Here is a 14263-nt window from a genome sequence, read left to right as displayed (position 1 = left end):
GTTCTGTATTTAGAATGTATTTTTAATTTGCTCGGAGTCCCTTATGATCTTGGGGAATCCTTCGCTTCTAAATATTCTATTTTATCTTAGATATACTCAGTCTGAACAAAACATCATTTGTGAGAGTCAGAAAAGTGGACTTAATGTGGTTTTATGTTTACTGAAATGAGTGGGCTATTCTTTCATAGGATGTGTTGAAGAAAGGTATTGGGAAATGAATTCCAAATCCATCCATCACCATTTTAGGTCATGCTCTTCTTACTTCATGCCTAGGCTTTTGATAGTTAACACATCTTCTTCTGTAAAATGTCTGTTCATCTTCTTTAGCTATTTGTCTTTAAGGAATGAATCTTTTTCTTATATATCTGCATCAATCCCTTATGTATCTTAGTTATTGGATCATTACCAGATAAATTTACTCCCAAGAGTCCCTCCCCTATCCCATTAGCTATTTCCTTTCTTATTCTAAAGGCATTGATTTTATTTGCTTAAATGCTTTTCAGTTTAATGTATTCAAAGCTATATATTTTAATGTCTTGGTGGAAAATCCTTCATCACAGGTCTTTTGGAGACATAGTTTGTCATTGCAATGTTCAGAGTTTGCAACGCTTGCGAAGTAGTTTTTATTTGTTACTGGTATAGATTATGTTCCAGTTCTGCTTACACTAACGTGCAACAGTTCATACTAAGGGTTCCTTGAAATCATCTCTTTCATCATTTCCTTTCTAGGTTTCAGTTACTGTGTTTGTATTTGATAGTTCCAACTCAGCTCTGGTGGTATCATTAAAAATACTTGAAAGTTTTCTATTCCATTACATATCTGTCCTGTCCTCACATAATTCCCTGTATACACACACACCTTGTTTTGGTATACTCAGCCTTTGAAGAAGTTGGTTACAAGTCTATATATCTCATTTATAGTACAACTGACTAGGTCCTGTGTGAGTCTGCTTATCAAGTCTTGGTACTTGAACTATTTTTCTCTGGATTACAGAATTTGTCCTTTGATGTGGGAGCTCTGGATTTTGGCTACGGCACTTTTGGGACTTCCTTTTGGGGATCTTCAGAAGTTATTTGTAGATTCTTTCCATCTCTGTTTTGGCCTATGATTCTAATAAATCTGAGCAGTTTTTAATTATGATGTTTTTAGAAAATGTGGTGTCCAGCCTTTAAAAGAACAACATTATGCTTTTTAAGGAGTCCAATGGCTCTTAAACTGTTTCTCCTTGACCAATTTTCTGTCAGTTGTTTTTCTTATTCAGTATCCTACATTTCTGTTGATTTTTTCAAACCTTTTATTTTGTTCTAATGTTTCTCTCTAATGGAGCCAGTGATTTATTCTCTTCCAGCTGGTCTATTCTAGGTTTTAGAGTCCATTTTTTGAATAAGTGTGATGGGAGTTAAATATCCCTGCCCAATGATAGGCCTCAGGTGGGGCCATTGAGGGAGGCTTGATAGGGGAACATTGGTTCTGTATGGGGGCCCACACCTTTTGATGATTGCGGGTAAGGCACTGGGTCATCAAGAGTGCCCTACAGCTCTGGAAAGAGTATATATCCTCTGAGGTGAGGCTTTGCTTTGGGGCTTAGTTTTTGGAAGAAGGTTCCTGTGCCAGATGAGACTCTGGGCAGCCATTTTAAGAAGCCCCCCACTCCTGGCTTTGAAAACCCAGATGTTGGTGCTTCTCTCTCTGGTAATGATATATTGCCTATGGTTAGACAGTTGGAAGCCCTGTCTGTTGGTTTTTCTGTTTACAATTTCTGCTTGTAATTTCTGTTTGCATTTTCTCTGAAGTTCAGGGTGCTGACTTTTTCTCCTGAACTAAGTGATGATATGTGTGCTTGATTAAAGTAGATTGCTGACCCCTCAAAAGTTGCTTTCCTTTCAGAAAAGCAGATATGAGACCCTAAACAGCAGGCTCTCCGTGTATGCTGGGATCCTTGCCATTACAATATGTTTTACCACTTTTTCTTCTCAGCTATTTATTCCCTTTCCAATTCTTTCCTCCACTCCTCTTTTGCCAACTAAAAAAAGTTCTTGCTTCATTTTTTTTCAAGAGAATTTAATTGTTTATTCTATAACCTCCAAACACAATTATTTCCATCCTAGATGAGACCCAAGCAGGTTGGTCCAGCAGCCGCTATAGTGATAACTGGGAGAGGGCAAGGTAGAAAAGGGACCTAACCAAATTCTCCATCTGGCTTTCCAATGGGACTATTCAATCCAACTGATGGCCAACATGTCTTCTGAAAGGACATACTGGAGAAGTTTCTCTCATTCTTAAATCAGTCCTGCATCATATAACCACCATTTGTCTTAAGATTTAACTACTATAACTCTAACAGAGATTCATATTCTCATATACAATTCTCTTTTCCTCTTCTTTTTTCTAATATGGAAAATGCTTATGTTTGCTGATGCTTGTCCAGTTCACAATAAAAAAATTTTTTTTAAAGTTTTTTTAAACCTGGGTAAAGAGACTATTCTGTTGGCTTCTCTGGAGTCCAAGAAATTTAAGAAATCCATGAGCTGTCCTATCCTCTTGGCCAGTTATGTGAACTTCCGACAGGGCTGGAGGACCTACAAGCAGCCCCTATAGTATACACCTTTCAGGGTACTGTGCAAGGCTGGGATAGATGTCAGGCTCTTGTGTCACCCAGCTTAGGGGTCCTAGAGATGGGCTGAGGGTTATTGGGAAGTGAGGAATGGGGAGGGAAAATAAGGTACCAGAAGCAGCCCCCATGCATAGACAGCTATGAGGATAGCATTAAGCCAAAGGGTTTATGGAAGACTTGAGCTGTATCTTAAGAAACTCCTTGAGAACGGACTATTTTTTAGTTTCTATCACTGAATCTCCAGTTCCTGGCATGTTCCACACAATAACAGGCACTTAACAAATTCAACCTTCTCTCTGCTGCATGGGGCAGCCATAGGCAGGAATCCAGAGTGGAGAAAAATTGCATGGCTGCAGTTAGGGAGACAGGTCTCCTAGAGTCCCTCAGTTGAGCCCAGCCTTCTCTAGGTCCTCAGGCAGGACGCGACCCTTCTCATGAGCCTTGGCCTTGTGACACTCTATCCTGACCACTTTTTTGCACAGGTTCCAGCACCACTTGTCCTGCCACTGCTGCATCTTCTCTACCACATGAGCCTTGTACTTCTCACACTGCCTCTTCCTCTGGGCCAGGCACTTCTCCTTGCATTTCAAGGCTGCCTTTAGAAGCTCCTTATTGTCATGGATTTTCACCCCTTCTGCCTTGTGCAGAAGGTTTGTCCACTTTATTTTGGTCTCCATCTCCCTCACCTTCTCCTCATCCTGCTCCCTCAGCTCCTTGAGCTTGTTCTTGCAGGCCTGCACATACTTCAACAACTGTGTGTAGTTCTTTCTGGTCAGGGGCATCAGGTTCCCCTTCACACTCTGCCTCTTTTCCTTCTTCTTCTGGGCCTTATTGACTGGCCCCTCATCTCCAACTTGTTGAATACCAGTTCGGTCAGACCCTGAGGATCCCACTTTGGGGGCTCTAGGTTAGCTTCTTTGACTTAAACTTTGGCTTCTTTGGCCTTGGCTGCCTTCTTCTTGGCCCTGAGCTCTTTGTGTTTCTGTTTTTTCCTCTCCCATTCCTGTTTCCTCAGCTGCCTCTTCTTCAGTGCTGCAGGAGACAGGGGTTTGGTGTGGCCCTGCCCATTGACCTCCTGTATTTTCTCATGTAGCCACTGGTGCAGAATGTCCATGGCTAGGAAGGAGCCTGACTTGCTTGCTGGAATGACTGTGGAGCCTTCGCTGGAGCTAGAGCCTGCCTTCTCTGTCGTGACTGCAGGTTTCTTGGAGCTAGAAACTTCAGATTGCTTGTTGTCAGAGGGCTTCTTCTGGACCCCCTTGGCCTTTTCATCCTGCTTCTGGAACTTTTTTCTGTTCCTTCTTTTTCTTCTTCTTCTTTGGGGGTCCACTGGTTTCTAGATCACCAGGTTTGGGACCCCATTTTTGTTTCTGTGGCTCTGAATGTCTGCTGGGAACAGATTTTCTTAGCTAGATTCTGTGGGTAGGAATCTTTGGTCACTAGTGACGCCACTGGGAAATGGAAGGAATCACTGAATCCTGTTGGAAAACCTCAACTGCCACTTCGGAGGCATAGAGTTTTTTGCACTGGTCCTGGACTGGCCTCTGGCAGGTGCATGGTCACTTCTCTCCTGGGAAACTCATATGGGCAGTTGTTTCATTTTTCTTAAATGTTCATGTCATCCTTGTGGAAAACTCATTTCTTCCTCAAAACCTCTGGTTTTAGTTTTTAGAGTAGACTTGTCCTTTTAGGGGATCTATATGTTGGCAAAAACATATTTGATACCAGTGTGACTCTTGTGCTGTAGTTTCTGAATTGAGGTTTCATCCTAGAGAGAGGTTGTTCCCCTCATGGACTTTTGGGTGGAGCGGTTGGCAATACTTACTCTTGCTCTGGATCTCTTTAGTTTTGCATTGATCTCTACTTCCCAGGCTTAGGTGACGCTGGAGGTTGAGAGGGCTACATTGATGTCCTTTCTGGTGTCTCAGGACAGAAGTTTACAGAGCTGGCCTGGGCTGCCTTGGTATTAGTGCTGCAGGTGCTTGGTGTCTCTGTGCTTTGGCCCTTTCAAGGTTTTTACTCTGAGGCTTCTTCAGCGGGACTCTTCACTCTTTGTTTAGTACCCTGCAGGCAACATATGTCCTGTCTCTGATTGTGCCAAGAGAAGCCAGAGCTATCTTTGTTGGTGGGGTCCCCTTTTCTACTTCTCATGGAATTCTGGAAGACTTCTGTTTAATTTTTGAGTGGAAAAAGTCACATACTATCGTTTCTCATTGATTTTCTGTCTGGTGGGATATTCTAGATTTTGCTGGAGTAGGTATGTGAGAGCTGATTGGTCTCTCTTCGGGCAGCTATCCTAGCCAGATGTCTCTTGATGAGAATTCATTGGAAATGCTGTAAAAGGAATTCTTGTTCAGTATGATTTGAATTAATCTATCATTCAATAACCATTTGTTAAGCACCTATTATGAACCAGTCACTTTGCTAAGTGCAGGGGTTACAAAATGTGGCAAAAAACAGTTCCTGGGGAGCCAAGATGGCAGAGTAGAAAGATGCACATATGCTAGCTCTTCCACCACAGCCCATAAAATACCTGTAAAGAAAGACTTTCAACAAATTCTAGAGCAGCAGAAGCCACAGAACAACAGAGTAGAGGAGATTTCCAGCCCAGGGTGACCTGAAAGGCTGATGGGAAATGTCTGTCGCACAGGACACTGAGCAGAGCCCAGCCCAGCCTTGGCTGTGGCATGGCTCTGGGAGGAGGATGAGAGCAGTCCTCGGGGGAGGAATCCCCACTTGCAGTAGCAGCAGTTCACAGATCTCTCAACCTACAGGTGCCAAAGGTCAGAGAGAGGGTTTTTTCAGCTGGCCAAGAAGGGAGAAGGGCCTTCCCATAGCTCTAGCCTCAGACTGCAGCCCACAAATGTCCCATCAGGCAGGCTGCAGCAGCTTCTGCAGCAGCCCCCATCCATTGTTGGAACATAAAACCCCTGAGGGCACTGAACAGCTGATTCTTACCTCAGCCCTGTGTAGAGGCCCTGCCCCTACCTAATACTCCTGAGGAATTGGAGCAGCTGATCTTTGTCTCACACTGAAAGGTGGCCCTGCCCCTGCAGCTTATCTGAATCTCAGCCCCCAGTGCAGGCTTGGTGGAACTGGAGGCCAGGTGGTTGTGAAGATGAAACTCTATCACTCAGATTCTGGGCACAAAAATTTCTGCTTGCTCCCAGACCAGTGTACATGCTTGATTGTACTATGTTGGAGGAACTGAGATCTTACAGACCCCCAGAGTATACCCTACTCTTGACAAAGTACCCAGAAGTCAAGTAACTGGTTGGGGAAATATAAGACTATAGAAAGTTACTTTCTTGGTATATTTTCTCCTAGCCTTTCAGATGAGGAAGAACAAGGCTTATCATCAGGGAAAGACATAAAAGTCAAGGCTTCTGTATCCCAAACACCTAAAATAAATATTCAGTGGTCTCAGGCCATGGAAGAGCTCAAAAAGGATTTTGAAGATCAAGTAAGAGAGGTGGAGGAAAAATTGGGAAGAGAAATGAGAGAGATGCAAGAAAATCATGAAAAGTGGGTCAACAGCTTGCTAAAGGAGACTCAAAAAAATGCTGAAGAAAATAACACCTTTAAAGATAGGCTAACTGAATTGGCAAAAGAGGGTCAAAAAGCCAATGAGGAAAATGCTTTAAAAAGCAGAATTAGCCAAATGGAAAAGGAGGTTCAAAAGCTCACTAAAGAAAATAGTTCTTTAAAAACTAGAATGGAACAGATGGAGGCTAATGACTTTATGAGAAACCAAGAAATCACAAAGCAAAACCAAAAGAATTAAAAAATGGAAGATAATGTGAAATATCTCATTGGAAAAACAACTGACCTGGAAAATAGACCCAGGAGAGAAAATTTAAAAACTATAGGACTACCTGAAAGCCATAATCAAAAAAAGAGCCTAGACATCATCTTTCATGAAATTATCAAGGAAAACTGCCCTGACATTCTAGAACCAGGGGGCAAAACAAATATTAAAACAATCCACAGATCACCTCCTGAAAGAGATCCAGAAAAGCAAACTCCCAGGAACTTTATAGCCAAATTTCATAGTTCCCAGGTTAAGGAGAAAATATTGCAAGCAGCTAGACAGAAAAAAATTGAGTATTGTGGAAATACAATCAGGATAGCACAAGATCTAGCAGCTTCTACATTAAGGGATCAAAGGGCATGGAATAGGACATTCCAGAAGTCAGAGGAACTAGGATTAAAACCAAGAATCACCTACCCAGCAAAACTGAGTATAATACTTCAGGGGAAAAAAATGGCCTTTCAATGAAATAGAGGACTTTCAAGCATTCTTGATGAAAAGACCAGAGCTGAAAAGAAAATTTGACTTTCAAACACAAGAATCAATAGAAGCTTGAAAAGGTAAACAGCAAAGAGAAATCATAAGAGACTTACTAAAGTTGAACTGTTTACATTCCTTCATGGAAAGACAATATTTGTAACTCTTGAAACTTTTTTCAGTATCTGGGTAGTTGGTGGGATTACACACATACACACACACATACATACACCACACACATAGAGAGAGAGACAGAGAGCACAGAGTAAGTTGGATAAGATGGGATCATATCTTAAAAAAGTGAAATTAAGGGGTGAGAGAGGAATATATTGGGAGGAGAAAGGGAGAAATGGAATGGGGCAAATTATCTCTCATAAAAGAGGCAAACAGAAGACTTTTCAGTGGAGGGAAAAAGGGGGGAGGTGAGAGAAAAAACATGAAGCTTACTCTCATCACATTTGACTAAAGGTAGGAATAAAATGGACACTCATTTCAGTATGAAAACATATGTTACAATGCAGGAAAGTGGGGGAGAAGGGGAAAAGCAGGGTGGGGGGGATGATGGAAGGGAGGGCAATGGGAGGAGGGAGCAATTAGAAGTCAGCACTCTTGGGGAGGGACAAGGTCAAAAGAGAATAGAGGAAATGTGGGGGCAGGATAGGATGGAGGGAAATATAGTTAGTCTTACACAACATGACTATTATGGAAGTCATTTGGAAAACTACACAGATATGTCCTATATTGAATTGCTTGCCTTCCCAAAGGGGATGGGTGGGGAGGGAGGGATGAAGAGACGTTGGAACTCAAAATTTTAGGAACAACTATTGAGTATTGTTCTTGCATACAACTAGGAAATAAGAATTACAGGTAATGGGGCATAGAAATTTATATTGCCCTACAGAACAAAAGAAAAGATGGGGATAAGGGAAGGAAGGGATGTTAGAAGGGAGGGCAGATTGGTGATAAGGGTAATTAGAATGCTTGGTGTTTTGGGGTGGGGGAGGGGAGAAATGGAGAGAAAATTTGGAACTCAAAATTTTGTGGAAATGAATGTTGAAAACTTAAATAAATAAATTTAAAATATATATATATATTTGATCATATATATATATATATATATATATGTATATATATATATATATATACAACCTTGCAAAATAAATATCTACATTAGTTATATCCAAAAATATTTTTAAAAAGAAAAAGAGAAGAAAACATGCCTCAATCTGTATTCTGAGATGATCAATCCTCTTACTGGTGGATGGAAGGTATCACCATGAATCCTTGGAATTTTGTTTGGTCATTGTATTGAGCAGAATTACTTCATCATTCCAAGTTGATTCTCTTTATTATATTATTGTTACTGAATAAATTGTTCTCCTGGTTTTGCTCACTTCACTTTGCCTCAGTTCATAAAAACCATACTAAGCTTTTCTGAAGCATCCCCTTCATCATTTCTTATAGCACAAAAGAATTCTATGACATTGATATAACACAATTGGTTTAGTCTCTCAATTGACAGGTATCCCCTCAGTTTCCAATGCTTTCTCACAATAAGGAAGAGCTGATATATAAATATATCCTCATGTGTATGTATATATGTACATATATGTATATATGTATGTGTATATGTATGTATATATGTATGCGTATACATACATACATGCATGCATCTTACACTAGGGTCCTTTTACTCTTTCCTTAATCTTTAGGGGAATTATAGTATCACAGGAACAAAGGAACATGTAGGGAAGAGTTCCAAATTGCTTTCCAGAATGGGTGCACTACTTCACAAGCTCCTCCATCAATAAATTATTTCATCTATTTGTCCACAAAAAAAGAGACAGTTCCTGTCCTCAAGGAGCTCACAGTCTAATAAAGTAGATGATCTCTTCCAACTGAGATTCTTCTCCACTCAAATGGAGTCACCCTCTTAAAAGTTTCTCACCTTTTAGGTGCTGATGGAATTACCATTCCCCCAAGGTCACCTAGTGAGCCCACGTGTAATGTTAATGGGATGTAAAATCTTCCCCACCCATTAATAGAACTCATATGGAGCCCATTAAGGGAAGCTTATTTAGGGGAAGCTTGCTTATAAGAAGACTTTCACACCTTTTGCTAATTCCTAATAAGACACTGAGTTACAAGGGTTATGATGCCCTCTGGCTCTGAGAAGGGTATATATACTCTGAGGTGAGGTTTTGCTTTGGGGGGCTTGCTTATGAGAAGGATTTTGTGATTCTATGATTGAGATTCTGAGTGGCGGCATGTGCAGACCCTCTACCCCCACCTCCTCAGTTGTAAAGGCTCTCTCAATCCAGGGATATATGTAAAGTGTATAGTAATATTGCTTTGATTCAGGCAGTAGAGCCCTGTCTGTTGGTCTTCATTTCTCTGCTTATATTTTCTTTGTGTGTATTTTCTCTGAAGTTCAGGGTGCTGACTTTTCTTCTGAACTAGTGAATGTAATTAAAAAAGATGGTTGACCCCTTAAACACCTATCTTTCCTAATAAAGCAGATCTAACAACCTTGCTAGTAGTCATCCTGGGTATGCCAGGGTGTTTGCTGTTGCACCATGTCGAGATGAGAACCCAAATCTTCTGAAATCTAATGATTCTTCAAGACTGCTAGAAGTAATCAAGTGAGTTTTGAGGAACTCAGTTGGTATTAATCTCATTATTGTGTCTTAGCAAGGTGATTGCCTCACTCAGAATGTTATTTCAGAGAAGCCCCAGTCATGCCTCTTTTCAACTCCACCTGTTCTCCGAAAACCTGACCAACCTGCCCTACGACTTTTTAAAAAGTTTGACACTATCTTTTACTTCCAATTCTTTATTCTGATCTACATTGCTGACAGATTAATCTTCCTAATACAAAGAGCTGGCTGAATCATCCCCCCTGTCTCTATACCATAAGTATCTCCCCATTTTCTATAGAATAATGCCCAACCCCCCTAGTTTTATAAGCAAGGCCTATCAACCTCTTTCCAGCATGATTTTACACTATCCCTTCATTTCTAGCCAAACTAATTTAATCGTTATTCTAAGAACAAGGATTTTGTTTTTTCCTTCTTTTGCCTTTGTCACAGCATTCGTTTGACATAAAGCTCTCCCCGTCATCTTCACGGGGTGAAGAAATCTTTTCAGATATACTATTCAAGTGTTCTTTTCTTGGTGAAGTCCTCTGATCCTCCCCATTGGAATCATTTCTCTCCACTAAAGTTTCAGAACACTTCACATTTTTCAATAAATCTAATTCACCTTAGTGTCTTTTTGTGAGAATGGATGGTATGGATGCTTTCTGTTCTCTGCCGCATTATAAATTCCTAGAGAATGACTATGTCGTCTTTGGGCATTTCTCAGTAACTAGGACAGTGCCTTGCCTATAGTAGGTACTCAACATATATTTGTGGAATGAATGAAGGACTGTGTGTATTAGCTGTTTAATCCAAAAGAAGTCCCAGGTTCCTCATCTGTAAAATGAAAGGGTGGGATAGTTACTCTTCTAAGACTCCCTCTCCCAACACAGTCCATTTTATTCTCAGTTTTTAATCCTTTCCAAACAGATTTCTTTTGTGAGCCTTTGTTATGAAAAAGGTTTCCAGAGAACAAATGTTTGCCTTGGTTGTTATGGTGCAATAAACATTTGTTTGTGGCTAGTAATAGGACATGAATGCTCTCAGTAATGTTACCAAAGTCCACATGCTGTTTCTACCCTTTACTCTCTGGTATCTTTCCCTGGTGGTCTTTCTTGTCTAGGTGGGAGAAAAATGCTTTTTTCATGTTGTTTTAGATTGTGGGTCCGGGTAGGAAGGTCTAAACCGATTCAGCTGCATTTTCTCAGACAGAAACCACTTCCCCCGAGGGCTGACAGTGTGATATGCTCCCAAATGTCTGTTCTGTACTGTATTAAATTTACTTTTACATTTCTTTGGTATCTTACCATCCATGAAAGTATGAAGGTCCAAAGCATTATCAGCGGCTTGCTATCATAATGATGCATCCAAACTGCCCTTTGTGACTATTGTTTTTTGTTGATGATTCAGAGGTGTGCTGGAGCCAACTTGCATCAGATCTCAAGAGCCAATTGTTAAATTATCAGGGTGAACATTTATATCTCACAAGTTGGCAAATGCTACAAATTAGGGCTTGATTCACTGTTTTGTTGGTAATCTAGACTCAGTGAAGTGATGGAGAAAATGTTAATAAAGCAGATTAAGCTTAAGTGTGTCCTGTATATAGTTTTTGTTCCAGAGAGCCTGTTGTTAAACATTTACCAGCATTCCCCTGATGATCATGGAAAGCACCAAAAGTCACTGAATTTTTTGTAAAAAAGGAACACCAGAGGCTAGCTGGTTCAATTAGTAGCTGAATAAGAATTCCTCTATGCAATAGGTGTTCCCAGCCCCCCCAGATTTTGTTCAATATGAATGAGTTTGACCGAGTCTTTATGACCCCATTTGGGGTTTCCTTGGCAGAGGAGCAGACTGCCATTTCCTTCTTCAGCTTATTTTACAGGTGTGAACTGAGGCAAACAGGGTTGAGTCTTTCCCAGGGTCACACAGCTATTAAGTATCTAATGCTGGATTTGAACTCAGGTCCAAATGACTGCAGGCCCAGCACTCCATCTATTGTACCACCTAGCTACCCCTTCTGTGACTAAGTCCACCTTTATACTGGGACTTTGTAAAGAGATAAATCCTGAATTCAGCCAAGATGGGAGACTTTTTCTTGTTTCCTCATTTCTCTTCTGAGCCCATTGTACTCTTGCTCCTGAAGAATGTCCTTTCAGATTCCAAATGAGTAACAACATAGCCACTCACGTCTCATCTTTCTCTTGGCCCCAGTAATCAGGAAGCAGTAGTATTATGACCACCCTCCCTCAGTGGTTCAAAGTTCTAAACACCCACTCCTTCATGAAACTCCTACCTTCTTTGGTTTCATGACATCACCACCCCCTGGTTCTCCTCGACATTTGTCACTGCATCTTTCTCTATCTCTTTTTGAGAACTTCCTCATCCTCCAAATTTTCATCCCCCAAAATGTGGAGGATTTTCATTGGCATCCCTCTTCTTCTCTCTCTCTACATTCCCTCCTTTATCAGTCTTTTCACTTGAACAACTTTATACTGCACCTCATTATGCAAAATTGGGGCTGGACCTATAAACTCTTAAGGATGAACTCTGCCTATTGCTTCTGCTTCAGGTCGGTGCCTTTTGGGCAACTGGCCCTCTTAGAGCAATGGCTGGGCCCTGTCCAGGGTCATAGGGCAGTATGTGTCAGAGATGGAATCTGGTCCCACATCTCTAGGCCTCTGAGGCTAGCTCTTTAACCATTCTCTGTCCATGTTTCCCCACACTCTGACCTTCCTCTTGAGCCTCTTCTAAGAAACTTCTCGCTGGCTGTTCTCTCCTGGAAGACTCACCATGACTTCAAACTTAACATGGCTAAGACTGAGTTTGGCATTTTCCCTCTCAAGCCAGTTCCTTCTTCGAGTTTCCCTATTTCTGCTCATGGTTCCACAGAGCTAGCAGACACTCAAGTTTAAAATTACACAGACATTTCTGATTCTTCCCTCCCCTTCAGCCCCCACATTCAGAAATATAAGTCTAATTTTCCGTATCTGTCAGACTTGTTCCTTCCTTTTTGCCCCTCCCCCCCCCCCACAATAGTCTAGGCCTTTATCACTTCATTACAATGGCTTCCTAACAGGCTTCACTTCCTCTCAGCTTTTCCTCTGCAAGCTTCTGCAACTTGCTTTCTTAAAATGCTACTTTCCCTATTGGTCTCACTCTCTTCGGGGAAAAAAAATTACCAGCTCAGTTTTATATAAGCTAAAAACCCAGAGTCTTTACCCTGGTATTCGAACTTTACATGATCTGGACCCAATGGTCTCCATCCTCGTCTCCCGGGAGCCCCTAAACACACTCTCCACATGCTGTCACCCAAACTGTGTCTCTTTGTGCTTCCCCAAACACAACTTGAGCCTTTCTTCTCGTTCCTAATGACTTCCTTGTGCCTCTTTATGGCATCTGCTTTCTCTCTGTCCTGCAGGACTCAGCGAAAGTTCCTCCCCCTTCACGAAGCCTTTTTAAAAATGTCAACATTTGTCTCTTTTCATTCTGGACTTAATACCAAATAAAATGAGTGTTGAAGACGACAAGAAGATGGCACATGAAACTGAGACTCTCGATTATAGAAAGCCCCTTCCAGGAATCCTCAAACTGTTCATCACAAAGCACCCTTTCCTTCCTCTTGACTCAGTATATTCCCTGTTCCTGGTTTGTTCATTGATTATGGCGTGTCAGTGTCAGTTTTTGACATCTGACATTACCAGTCTTGCTCTATTAAACTTCCTCGCCATGTTTTTAACCTTCTTTTGTCCCCCGAGAGCTTAGTTCAATGCGTGGGATTGAAGAATTCCATAAATATCTTTATGCTCGCTGACTTTTCTTGGGGTGGTGTAAAGACAATCACAGTGGCATACCCAGGATGGCTTCTGGCAAGGTTCTTAGATCTGCTTTACTCAGAAAGATAACTGCTTAAGAGGTCAACAATCTTTTTTAACCACATTCACTAGTTTAAGGGAAAAGTCAGTACCCTGAAATACAAAATACAAAAAGAGAAAATGTAAGCAGAGAAATAAAAGCCCAACAGACAGGGCCCTACTGCCTGAATCAAAGCAATATTGCCATACACCTTACTTACCTCCCTGCATCCAGAGAGCCTGCACATCTGAGCAGTCAGGGAACTCTGAATGTAAGGTCACTCAGAGTCTTGATCAGGAAACGGCAAGGTATTTCTCATAAATCAGACCCCCAAAGTAAAATACCAACTCAGAGAATATATACTTTTCAGAGCCAGAAGGCATCACAGCCTTTCTAATTCAGTGCCTAATTAGAAATTAGGGAAAGGTGTGAAAGCTTCCCTACAAGCCAGCCTCCCCTAAGCAAAATTCCCTTAACTGGCTCCACGTGAGATCTATTAATGGGAGGGGATAATCTTCCATTAACATTACTGGTAGCTAGGTGGTGCAGTGGATCGAGTGCCAGCCCTGAAGTCAGGAAGACTCATCTTCCTCAATCACTTACTAGTTGCATAGCCCTGGGCAAGTCACTTCACCCTTTTTGCCTCGGTTTCCTCATCTGTAAAATGTGCTGGAGAAGAAAATGGTAAACCACTCCAATAGCTTTGTTCAGAAAACCCCAAATGGGGTCACAAAGAGTCAAACATAACTGAAAATGACTAAAGAACAACAAATACCTTGCCTCCTTAAGGGGAAGAACTGTAAGCTTCATCTTTTTATATCCTTCCTCAGTACTGAGCACCTCTATTAGTGCTCTATAAATGTTCAATTGAA

The 14263-nt window shown here is 41.3% G+C and overlaps 1 pseudogene; it reads right to left on the bottom strand.

The window, feature by feature from the left end:
- Positions 1-2998: 2998 nt before the first annotated feature.
- On the bottom strand, positions 2999-5527 carry LOC140512441 (surfeit locus protein 6 pseudogene; annotated as a pseudogene).
- Between the last annotated feature and the right edge of the window lie 8736 nt (positions 5528-14263).

Source organism: Notamacropus eugenii, chromosome 6, assembly GCF_028372415.1.
Source record: "Notamacropus eugenii isolate mMacEug1 chromosome 6, mMacEug1.pri_v2, whole genome shotgun sequence".
Taxonomy (NCBI): domain Eukaryota; kingdom Metazoa; phylum Chordata; class Mammalia; order Diprotodontia; family Macropodidae; genus Notamacropus; species Notamacropus eugenii.
This window is presented reverse-complemented; position numbering and strand designations above follow the sequence as displayed.